Below are 12,170 nucleotides of genomic sequence, written 5' to 3'. Positions count from 1 at the left end.
TTGTGGCCTCTCCCATTGCGGAGCACAGGCTCCGGACGCGCAGGCTCAGTGGCCATGGCTCACGGGCCCAGCCGCTCCACGGCATGTGGGATCTTCCTGGACCGGGGCACGAACCCGTGTCCCCTGCATCGGCAGGCGGACTCTCAACCACTGTGCCACCAGGGAAGCCCAGGACATGGAATTTTTAAAAAATCTCTTCTAGGGAACTCCCTGGTGGTCCAGTGGTTAAGACTCCACGCTTGCACTGCAGGGGGCCCGGGTTCGATCCCTGGCCAGGGAACTAAGATCCCGCGAGCCTCGCGGTGTGGCCAAAAAAATAAAAAATCTCTTCCAAAGTCTCTGAACCTGAACCTAAAGGTAGGCAGCAGCTTTCCTAGCTTTCAAACGAGGAAAATGAGGCCTAAGGAGGTTCAGGCTTTGGTCCCACATATAGTCCTGGCAGACCCTGGCTGAGCATCGGGTCCAGGCTCCCAGGCTGCCCTCTGTGGGGTGAGCAGCTGCTCCTGGCTCATCGGAGAAACCTGCTCTGTCTGTGGGTGCAGTGAGGATGGGGACTGGAAAGACGGAGAAGGGCTGACCGTTGGGTCTGGACCGGGCGTGTCTGGGCAGAGAGACCCTCCGCTCCCCACCAGGCCCCTCCTCTGCCCCCCACCGTGGGCCACAGAACTGAGTTGGGGGAGGGGTGACCTTCAACAAATCTGTCTCCTCTGCAGACCTCTGTTTCCTCATCTGTAGAATGGGAACAATACCAATACCTGCACCACTGTGAGGCCCCAGGAGTTTGTGAGAACGAGAGGAGCTGATGATTGAATACACCCCGTAAACCTTGTAGCGAGGGAAGGAGCCCTGTCTGGGGAAGGGTGTCCTATGAGCCTTGGGTAGCCAACCTCGCACTGAGCTGTAGCTGAAAAGCACATCTCAGGGACAGCTAAGCTCACCGTGGGAACAGTGATTTTGTGGGCACTTAGGTGCACAGAGCATAACGAGGTCCCTGTGATGGAAGGAAGGAGGCTTTGCTTCCTGTCTGCATTCTCAGGCCTGAAAGCCGCTTGTCTGTCACACCAGGAAAGACTTTTCATAGTTTCGAGTGGTAGCACATCTGATACGGCAAAACGTCTTAAGAAGAGAAAACAGATACATAGTTTATGTAGCCTTGAGAACCTGGTGGTATAGAGAAAAGCGGTTGGTAAAGTTCTTCCTCCTTCTGTGGACTATGGCTAGGCAGCCCTCAGCTGGACCTTGGACGAGCCCACTCAGGTTCTGTCGTGGCTCAGAGCCGCCAGGCTGGACCCGTCAGGGAGGCTTAGGCCGATTCTGCACTGGGGACGCCTGGAGCCCTGTGTGGACCCTCAGGCTGCAGGAACGCCTCCCAGAAGGCTGGGTGCTGGGATGGCATCACTGAAGCCCCCGGACCTGGTCCTCACGGGGTCTGGTCAACCTGCTCTGGCAGAATCCTGAAAGGTGGGAGGGGTCATCTCACCTACAGCCACATCCCACCGGGGAACAGGGCAGAGGGAGAGAACCCTAGCAAGAGAATGTCCACCTGGGGCTCCTGACACCTTGTCAGCAGGTGCTGCTGTCACTGGTTTAACCCCGAAGTCTGCCATTTGCTGAGAGGAAGCAATGATCAAATGCTGTCTGTATGATACCTGGGAGTCCTCAGGACACCCCGTGAGGGCGGCCATGTGATTGGCAGAGGGAGCAACCAGGATCTGAACACAGGCCACTCGCTCTGGGCTTTTCCTTAACCACCGTGCTAGCCTGCCTTCCCCACGAGCTCTGAAGAGGTGACCACACCTCCTGCTCTCGCACACCACCTTCACTTTGGGGGCTAACGTGGGGGCCAAGAGCCCCGTGGGGGGAAGCCCTTAGATCTGGGGCTGCTGGAACAGGTGTGCCAAGGGGAGGCCAATGTGGGTCCGGACAGGTTAGGCTCCTGACAGGTCAAGATGCTCCCCTGGCAAGGTCTCTGGGATCCCAACTGCCCACTGAGACCCTGAGGCAATGTGGGGAACACCACACAGGCCAGCTCTGAGGCTCACACAGGGTCTCATGCTTGCTTGCCTCCTGGGTCTGCAGTCTCAGCACTTTGCAGCCTTTGAGGGTGGGAGGTCCCAATCTGGGCCGCCTGTGAGCTTTGTCTGGGTCAAGGAGCAAGTTGGGGCTGAAATCCTGTTGTCCTGCTGTGAGGCTCACCGGCCTAGAGGGAACGGTGCCTTTCTCTTAACAGATAAAGGCACCATCCGCCAAATGAGCTGGGCCCCCAATGGGGAACATTTTCCGATTCACCAGACACGCTGTGCAGGCTGGGAGTGGGCCTGCCCCTAAGGAGGTAGGGCAGTCAGTCCCACAGACCTGGAGCAGGTGTCCCGTCCTCTGGCCCTGGTCCCCCCCTTCACAAGGGGCCTGTTAACCTCTGCAGGGTCTTGAAATTAACTTCTCACCCTCAGGCAATAGGCACCATGCTTTCTGCATACTAAATCAGGATTTGTACTTGGACAAAGGAAGTGTTCTGACTTACGAATCTAGAAATAAGGAGATCCCTATAGTTGAAGAGCAGTTGGGTTTTTCTAGTTTGGGGTGATTATCGGTACCATGGAACACTATTCAGCGACACAAAGGAGCAGATCCTGATACAAGAGCTCGGATGAAGCTCAGATGGAGTCTTCTAAGTGAAAAAAGCCAGACTCAGAAGGCTCCGTGCTATATGATTCCATTTATAGGACATCTGGAAAAGGCAATACTACCGGGACAGAAACAGATCCATGGCTGCTGGGTCTGGGGAGTGGCGTGGGAGGTTCGACTACAAGGGATGGGAGGGAGTTTTAGGGGAGCTGACACTGTTGTATATCATAATTGTGGTGAGTTACACAACTGTATGTGTTTGTTGAAGAACTGCAGAACGGTAAGAATGAATTACTGATTGTAAATCAACTATACTTCAATTTAAAAAAACAAAAAATACTGAATTTTGATTTTTTTTTTTTAGGAAGACGTTTGGGGTAGGAGTTTATCAATTAATTTATTTCTTTTTGCTGTGTTGGGTCTTTGTTTCTGTGTGAGGGCTTTCTCCAGTTGTGTCAAGCGGGGGCCACTCTTCATTGCGGTGCGCGGGTCCCCTCACTGTCGTGGCCTCTCTTGTTGCGGAGCACAGGCTCCGGACGCGCAGGCTCAGCAGTTGTGGCTCACGGGCTCAGTTGCTCCGCGGCATGTGGGATCCTCCCAGACCAGGGCTTGAACCTGTGTCCCCTGCATTGGCAGGCAGATTCTCAACCACTGCGCCACCAGGGAAGCCCTGGATTTTGATTTTTTTAATTAAAAAAAGCATGAATTACTGTACATAAAACAGAACTTAATTTTTTAAAAACAGAAAAGAACTACATTTCCTTTTCAGTCCCTTTCCCATTCATTTAGACCTTAACCTAAATTTGAATATTAGCGAGTTTCACTTAGTGGATGTTTCTGAAGCGCCTCCTGCGTGCCAAGCCCTCTGCTCTGCACGGAGGTGGGAGTGGGACTCCCGCCCCTCCTCAGCTGTGTCGTCAGCCCGCACCTCCCCCTGCACCTCCCAACACACGGGCTCAGGCCCAGGGCACCCTCATTTCTCTTTTGGGGGACTCTGGATCACTTCTGCCTAATGTGGGTCAATCGATATCTATGTGCTGAAACGCTGGAATTTCTGAGACATTTCCATGGTTTATGGGACCACAATATTTGAAGTGGGAACCTGGGAACCGTCCTCGACACCTCCGTCCTCCCTGTCACCTCACCCCTCTGGTGCCCACACAGTCGGGGAAGATGAGGAGGGGGTGGCATAAACTACCAGGCAGGAGCTCTGGCCCAACTGTGTCTGATCAATACGAATCCAGTGTTACTACATTTGGGGAGGGCAGCTGGCAATGTTTTTTTTTCACTGACCCACGAGTGCCTGGACTATTGTGCAAAAAATCAATCCCCTGGCGAGTCCTGTTGGTGCTGCTTCCTGAATGTTTTCACAGCTCCCGTCCCCAAGGCCCCGCTTGCTCCAGAGCCCCCGTCCCCAAGGCCCCGCTTGCTCCAGAGCCCCCGTCCCCAAGGCCCCGCTTGCTCCAGAGCCCCCGTCCCCAAGGCCCCGCTTGCTCCAGAGCCCCCGTCCCCAAGGCCCCGCTTGCTCCAGGCCAGGCACTTCTCACAGGGACCCCTGCACAGGCCTCCCAGCAGACCAGTCCCCCATTCCCCTCACGTCGCAGCCAGAGGGATATTTTCAAGACCAAAACTTGACAGGCTGGTCTCGCTCAAAATCATTAGCGCGCAAGAAACCCATGCCAATCGATGAGGAAGAGACAAGGGGCCCGTTAGAAAAATGGGCCAAATAATATGAAGAAGCAGTTCGCCTATGGAAAAAAAATGCAAATGGCAAAAACACATGAAGAGATTCCTAACTTCATTTATAGTTAAATAAATGAAAATCAAAACCACCATGGGATACCACCTCCATCCCCCATCCCGGAGGAGAAAAGAAAATGGAAACATTTGATGATATGTGTGGTGACGTGGGAGGGGGTGGTCTCAGGGCCTCTCCCACACAGGCTGGGTGTAGTGACAGGTGTGGCAAACTGGTGGAACTTTTGGAGGATGATCATAAAGAACGGCCCCTTCCATCCAGAACCCACTGCAAGAGAAGTGCCCGTGGTATATCCTCCCAGCAGTTGCCTGTGTCTGGACCACGTGATACTCTGACGGCTGTCAGGGCAGGTTTCCTCCAGCAAGGTTTATAACAGCAAACACCTGGAAGTAAGATGCCTACCCAGTGGGAAGAGTCGGTACTGTTCATCTGCTGCATCTGTACAACCAAATGCTCTGCAGATGTTAAGAACAATGGGGTAGAGACTTCCCTGGCAGTCCAGGGGTTAGGACTCCACACTCCCAATGCAGGGAGCATGGGTTCGATCCCTGGTCGGGGAACTAAGATCCCACAGGCCGAGCCATGAGGCTCAGCGCCCTCCCTCCCCCAAAAAAAGAGAACAACGGGGTAGGACCGAATGCATGTGCTGAAATGAAACCAGGTCAGAAAAGGGAGCTGCAGTCTCGGCATATAGCACCATCCCTTTGGTGTACCTCTGCGGAAGTGCAGACTTATCCTAACAAGTATATATGCATGGAAAAAATGTCTGGAAGCACACACCAAAAATCTGTTAAGTGAAATTGCCTTTGGAGAGAAAGACAGGTGGGGAGAAGGAGGCTTTAACTTTTCATGGTGTACTTTTCTGTTCTGCTTGGATTTCGAATCGTGTGCACAGAGTATTTTAATGTTTAAAATGTCATCAGGAAAGACCTGGGGCGGTGGGGGATTTGAGGCCAATTTCGGTTTCTTCTTTATACTTTGCTGTATCAAAAAGAATCGAAATCAATGTGTTTAAATGTTGCAAAACAAACAAAAACTTTCACTGCCCTGGGATAAAGTCCACGTTCCTGAACTCACGCTGGGAGGTCCCACGGCGCCAGGGGCAGCTTCCGCCTTCGGTCTCCTGACGCCTGGGTCTCAGCCACGGCCGACCCTGCCCCCGTCCACACCCCAAAGCCCCTTGCTCTCTCTCGCCTCTGGGCCTCTGACCGTGCTGCCCCATCTGATCGCCCCTAATCTCTGCCTCCTCACCCCTCAGCCTGACGCCAGGTGCCCGCCCATCCTCCCCCGACTGCCAGCCTTGCCTGCCTACCCTGGCCCCAACTCCATCACTCCACAGCTGCCCCTAGGCTGTCACGGTCTCCCCACCGGCCAGCCTGCCTCACTAGCTCGCAAGAGCCTGGAGGTAAGGGCAGGGCCTGGTTCACCGACAGCGTCCAGGGCCCTGCACTGTGCCAGGCACATAGTAGGTTTCGTAACCGTCTGCTGACTAGGCTGACAGATGACTGCCGGAACGGAATGAGGAATGCAGGGGTAGCTGGCACCCCAGGCCCGTCTGTGGAGTGGGATTCCTGGGCCTGGCCCCGGGACGGCGGGCCTGAGAGCCTGCGAGGCAACCTGGAGGGGCAGACAAAGCAACCGCAGCAGCGCAGCCCGCTCGACTCCAAGGTGGCTTTTATTTCCTCCTCTACGGGTGCCAAGTCCCTGAACAAATATTTTCCTGGAGTGGAGGAGCGGCTGAGCTCCCAGCCTTAAGTGCTGGAAACACCGCTGGGTCGGGCAGGTTCCAGGAACCCGAGGAAGAGCGGGGTCTGGCTGCAGCCGGGGGAGGAGGGGGTCATCAGGGCTGCCCTCGGCGGTGCCCACCCTCCCGGCAGGGAAGCAGCCTCCACCCAGCAGCAGCCCTGCAAGGCTTTTGCCCTGGCCTCTGCGCCCGTAAATTCGAATCCTCTGGGATCCGGAAGAAAACGTGGGTCAGGCGGGCCTCCCTCATTTTTGCTGAAAAAGCTACAGTGGGTTTAAAGGAACTAATTAGAATCTCAGAAGCCCTTTTATAAGCTGTTTTTCCCGTCCTTTTAACTTCCTTATTGCAGAATAAAACAGAGTACACGCATCTTAAGTGTACAGATTGATGATTTATTTACAGATACATACACCCTTGTAATCACCACCTACAAGAAGCCAGGGAAACTTTCAGAGAAGGGTCCTTCGTGCCCCCGCCTTGTCAATACCACACCCCCAGCAGAAGTACCACAGGCTTCTATCACCAATTAGTTTTGCCTGTTCCTGAACTTTATATAAATGGAATCACGCAGTCTGGGCTCTTTCGTGTCTGGCTTCTCGTGCTTAATATACAGCCTGTGATGTCATCGATGCTGGATGCGTAGCGGTCGTTGGTCCTTTTTCATCACTGAGTAGTACTCCATTATAGGGCCGTAGCACGATTTATTTATCTGTTCTCCTGTTGGTGGACACTTGGGTTGTTTCCACGTCTGGGCTGTGATGCGTGAGGCTGCTGTGGACCTTTTCACACACACCTTTCCGCAGACACGTGCTCTCCTTCTGCCTGGAGCATAGCATAGGCATAGGTTTGGCTTTAGTTTCCCAAGTGCTCGTACAATTGGCCCATTTTCCAGCAGCACAGCAGCTTCCCGGTGGCTCCACGTGCCCTTCAACAATCGTCCAATTTTAATGTCAGCCTTTCTGGGGGCGGGTGGTAGTGTCTTGCACCGTTAATAAGCTTCTAACAACCACCTGACTTGCAGAACAGGACAGCAGCACCAGGCGTCCACAAGGAACACCCGAAGGCAGAGGCTCCCATATCTGCAGCGAGCTCCCCCACGCCATGCCTCATGCTTGGCTCATAATAAAGCGTCTACCCTCAAGCAGCACCCGAGGTAACAGGAAGCCAGTGTGGAAACGGACACCTGCGGTGATGGGGCGAGAGGTGCCGAGAGCAGTGACCCAGAAGTTATGCGGGCACAGAGGATGCAGCGCCTCTCCCTGGAGGAGCTTTGAGCTGAGCCTTGAAGTCGAGCAGGCACTGGGGTAGCACAGCCGAGGGCCTGATTTGGGGGCACCCTCACACTCTCACATCTGCACACCATGAGTGGGTGCAAAGCTCGTGTGGGTGCAAAGCTCGCGTGGCTCAAGGATCGGTACCGGGGGTGAGGGGGTGCAGCTGTTAGGGAGGGGGGAGGAAGGCTGAAAGCGAGGCGACGGCTGTGCCTGCGGCCCAGCAGGGCTGGCAGGATCCCAAGCCCCTCTAGGCTCCCTGGGCTGGGCCTCCCCAGCCCCTGTAGCTCCAGGAACCAGGAGCCCCCCTCCTCCCAAGGTCAACTCAGCCTGACTTTCTCTTCTGCCAGGCTCCAGGGACAGGGGGTGGGTGGGGTTGATGGGGAGAGGGGTGGGAGCGTGGCCGCGGGGCACCTCTCCATGCAGGAGTTCCCTGCACCTGTTCAAAACTGCCTTCTCTCCCAGATGCTGTTTTGAGGTCTGCCTACCAGCAGTGTCTAACCTAGGAGGGGTGAGACCAGCCTCCTCGAGGCCCAGCTCTGGGACTACTGTCCCTTCTGCCCCTGTTAGACACCACCCTTGACTGCCAGCTCCGAGGACAACCTCATCACAGGTGCCTTTTCCCTCGGGCTCCGTGTGAAAGTGGAAGAGCAAGGTGACGCCCGGCGAGGTGGAGACATGCCTCGCAGGTCCTGCCAGTTCTACTTCTTAACAAGCTCTCCAGTCCAGCCCCTCCTCCCCAGCCCTCCCCACCTCAGCCCTCCTCTGTTCCCGGGCTTCCGTCCCCACCCAACCCCCATCCCTCCGCAATTCCTAATCTTTCCTGCATCCGCTTTGAGACTCTCCTGCGGCCCTCGGAGAGGTAACTGCCACCTTCTCACCACATTCCAGCCCCCTCCCTTCTCATACCTGCTTTCAATCCACATCCAGCAGGAAGCCTCTCGTGTCCTTATTTTTGCTGAAGCTGTGCCTTCTGCCTGGAATGCCTTCTCCCCATTGTCCGAGAGGCTGATTTCAATCTGTCCTTCAAGACTCAGATCAAGTGCCACCTCTGGGAACCGAGGTGCCCTGACTCCCCCTCCGGCCCGCACCGAGCTCTACCACTGAAACCACTCTCTCGGCGTCCGTCTCCCCCTGGACCCCAGCCTCCCTGAGAGCAGGGCTGCGCACCTTTGTTCTATAAGTGAAAACACAGTGCTTGCTCTCCAGAGCAAAACCCAAGAGGCAAGCAAGGCAGAAAACGCCGTTTCAAGCAGAAACTGGCTGCAAATAAGAAGGCAACACAATCAGTCTAAGAGAAGATGGCTCATTCGTTTAGAAAATAACTGGAGGGCTTCCCTGGTGGCGCAGTGGTTGAGAGTCTGCCTGCCGATGCAGGGGACACAGGTTCGTGCCCCAGTCCGGGAAGATCCCACATGCCGCGGAGCGCCTGGGCCCACGAGCCATGGCCGCTGAGCCTGCGTGTCCGGAGCCTGTGCTCCGCAACAGGAGAGGCCACAGCAGTGAGGGCCCGCGTACCGCAAAAAGAAAAATGTAAAAAAAAAAAAGAACTTGAAAGAACTCAGTGGAAATGCAGCAGGCCCCCCATCCCCATACAATGTACAAACTGGCATACGCGGACTTGGATACACACACAGGCCACATGGGCGTGATCTAAAGGTGAGGGGAAAATGAAATAGTGCTCAATTGCTCCGTTCTCAGGCATGGGCGGGGGGGGGGGGCGGGAGGGCAGAATCTTGGGAAAGCAGAAAAGAGAGAAGGAGAAGGGGGTCAAGGTCGTGGGAAGTAGGGCAGCAAGCTGACATCTGAGGATAGATGGGCAGAGAGAAATTGCTTGAGGCCAGGACGCTAGAGGAACCCTTCACATTTTCATTTCTTCACTGTTCGTCTCAAACACTCAGGAAAGCCTGTTTTACAGCACCACCCTGTGCTGGCGGTGCCCTGGGATGGGGGTGATGGGGGCAAGCACAGAGCAGTAGGAGTACCAGCAGAGTGAGAGGAGAGTGGTAGGCGGGGCGCGGTTTAGCCCATTTGAATATGAGGAAAGCAAGTGGCCCAGGAGGCTGGGGTCTTGGGACTGTGCAGGTCCCACATTGCGGGAACGGCCTCCCCAGTCCTACTGTCACCCAGGGCCACCACTGTGGGCTCCACTGCTCACTGGCATGCAAGCATGGGCAGGGTACTTACCCTTCATACTGCAAGTTTTGCCTGCAAAGCGAGGATAAGTCACACAAGTGTGTCTCCAACGCGGCCGAAGTTTTTCGTAGTGAATGAAATCACCCAGGTGCTGTCTAGCAGCGTCCAGCCCACAGTGAAAGTATTAATATTCAGGCGGCCATTTCTGCAACTGTGCCCTCACCGTCCGGTCCAGGGGCAGGCAGGAAATAGACACAGTGTTTGTTGAATGAATGATCTGAGGACTTCGTCTCTGCCTCTGAACCCTTCAAGCACAACGTGTCGGGGAGAACAGAACTCACTCTGCAAAGCCGCCCTGAACCCGCAGTGCCCAACCCACCAGCAGGTGCAGGGCCCTGGGAGCAACAGTCCCTCCCGCTCTGTGTTCCCAGGACACACTCGGGCTCTGGTGTTAGGGGCTGGCCTGCACCCAGGGCCAGAGAGCAGGTCTGGTGCCAAGGGTCCCAGGTGGGGAGACCTGCCGTGGAGGGGCACCCGAGGGGCTGGGAGGGGGTCAGCAGCCTGGACGAGACTTAAGGGGAGGGTGGCTAGATGCCCTTAGAAAACTAGGGCTCCTGCAGTGCACTGTGTTTTCTCAACCCCCCAAATTTTCATTACAGTTTTCTCCTAACGTGCAGACTTTTTTAGACCTTTAGCACTGAGACCATTTGCTCGTGAGCTTCCAGGAGTTGTATGACAATGAGCAAACAGAATAGGTAGCAAACTTTGAGTCAGCAGGGAGCCTTGTGTCCTTGGGGAAGGGAATGATCTAGAAGGAGAGGCCGGGCAGGACAGAGTAAGGCAGAAAGTAAGACCTAGGAGGAGGTAAGATGAAGGTCTGACACAGGGCTTGGGGGAGGGGGGCAGAGGTGGACACGGATTCCCTTACAGCAAACGGGACTGGCCCCCATCCTGCCACAGCACAGAGCCAGGCTCCCCACAAGAAGGTGACAGGCAAGGACATCACCAGGCCAAGAGGAGATTCAACCACCACCACAGCCCGAATGACAAGTACCGTTTATTAGCTACATGAATGGGCCCAGCCATGGGTTGAGCGCCGTCCCATGGACTGGCAGAGATGAGCACAGTCACAGCCCCTTCTCCACCCGGGAGTCGTGTCCAGTCATACACTCCGGCAGAAAGTCTCTGTATGGAATACAGGGCACAAGTTCCCTTCCCTTCGTTGGGCAGGGCGTCTCTCCGAATCACAGATGGTCCCCTCTCGGAGCGGCCAACAGAGCAGCTGGAACGTTGTCAAATTAAATAAGCAACCACAGGAGTTCCCAGGAGCCCGGGCTGGGGGTCTCTGGTCCCAGCAAAGGTGTCTGAGAGGCAGGCCTTGGCTCCAGGCCTCCATGGAGCACATGGCCTCGGATCAAACTGGACTGGGGCCGACACAGCTTCATCACCATTTAGGAGACTGTCCTTTGAACTTGGCAACATGGAAATCTACATCAGGCCTTGTATATAACCTTGAATGAACCTACCGATCTCCAGAATAATTTCAGCAAAGACAAAAAACAAAAAAACAAACAAACCAGAGGGACTCTGGCCCCAGAATCCCTCCCCACGGGAAAGATGAAGGGCACAGAGCTTTTAGCCAAGTTTCCCAATATCATTGGCGTTTAGCAAAAAGGCTGGTCACGGCCACAAGACCAGCGCAGAAAGAAGCAAAGGCAGTAGAGTTCACGTGACTACTTTATATTAAAGTTTATTACATTTGGAAAATCTACTGTACAGGGAAAAACCCATTGGATTAAGCAGAGTTTTGCCAAAAGCAAAAGACTATCAACTCTTTGGAACATTCCTGATTCCAGCCCAGAGTCGGGCCACAGGAGCCAATCAAAGCGAACCTGGTCCTTCGTGGGGCAGCTCAGTGGCAGGTAGGGCCAAGACCCCTCTCGTCACCTTCCAGGAGAAAGTGTCCCCCAGAGATGGCATCAAAGGAAGGGCTTGGTCCACTCTCCTCGATCCCCAAGCCTGAGGCTCCAGGATTCAAATCTCACACAGGCTCCCCAGCATCGCAGCCGCTTGGGCCCTGGCCCTGGCCCCGAGTTCATGGACACAGGCACGACTGCTCAAAGAGGTGACCACCCGCGGCAGCCAGGATGGGACAGCCCACCAACAGGGCCGCCCAACAGACATTCCATACCCTGTTGCACACGTGAGGGACAAACTCAACAGACAACACACGAACTAAGCCTACATGTTGGCTTCTGGATTTGGTTCTCCTAGTCCCAAAAAAAAAAAAAAAAAAAAAGTCTTCTTAACTCTGATGCTGTCTCCTGACCATAGATTAGGGAAGCAGGATGGGGGATAACCAAATCAACTTACTTAACTTACCTCCGAAGTAACAAAGTCTACTGGGCTATAAACAAAGAAACTAGAGGAAACATGTGCAAAAACAAATTGACACCTAAATTAGACCTCTCCACAAAACAAAGTGAATTCTGACAGAGCCCTGACCTCCTGTCCCCACCACTCAGCGGGACACACCCCCAGCCAGGCCCGCTGGTCTCTACCAGTAAGTGCTACAGACGTGTCAGCCCTCAGCCACAGCATCTTCCAGCCATCCGGGTCCCGAGCAGCGGGGTCC

At 54.8% G+C, this 12,170-nt stretch overlaps 1 non-coding gene across 1 annotated transcript; it reads left to right on the top strand.

The window, feature by feature from the left end:
* The first annotated feature begins 207 nt into the window (after window positions 1-207).
* TRNAC-GCA (transfer RNA cysteine (anticodon GCA)) lies at window positions 208-280 on the top strand. Its single transcript has one exon. It is a non-coding gene; the product is annotated as a tRNA-Cys (tRNA).
* Window positions 281-12,170: the final 11,890 nt, after the last annotated feature.

Source organism: Delphinus delphis, chromosome 12 (genome assembly GCF_949987515.2).
Source record: "Delphinus delphis chromosome 12, mDelDel1.2, whole genome shotgun sequence".
Lineage (NCBI taxonomy): Eukaryota > Metazoa > Chordata > Mammalia > Artiodactyla > Delphinidae > Delphinus > Delphinus delphis.
The sequence above is the reverse complement of the archived record's forward strand: the minus strand, read 5'-3'. Positions and strand labels throughout refer to the sequence as shown.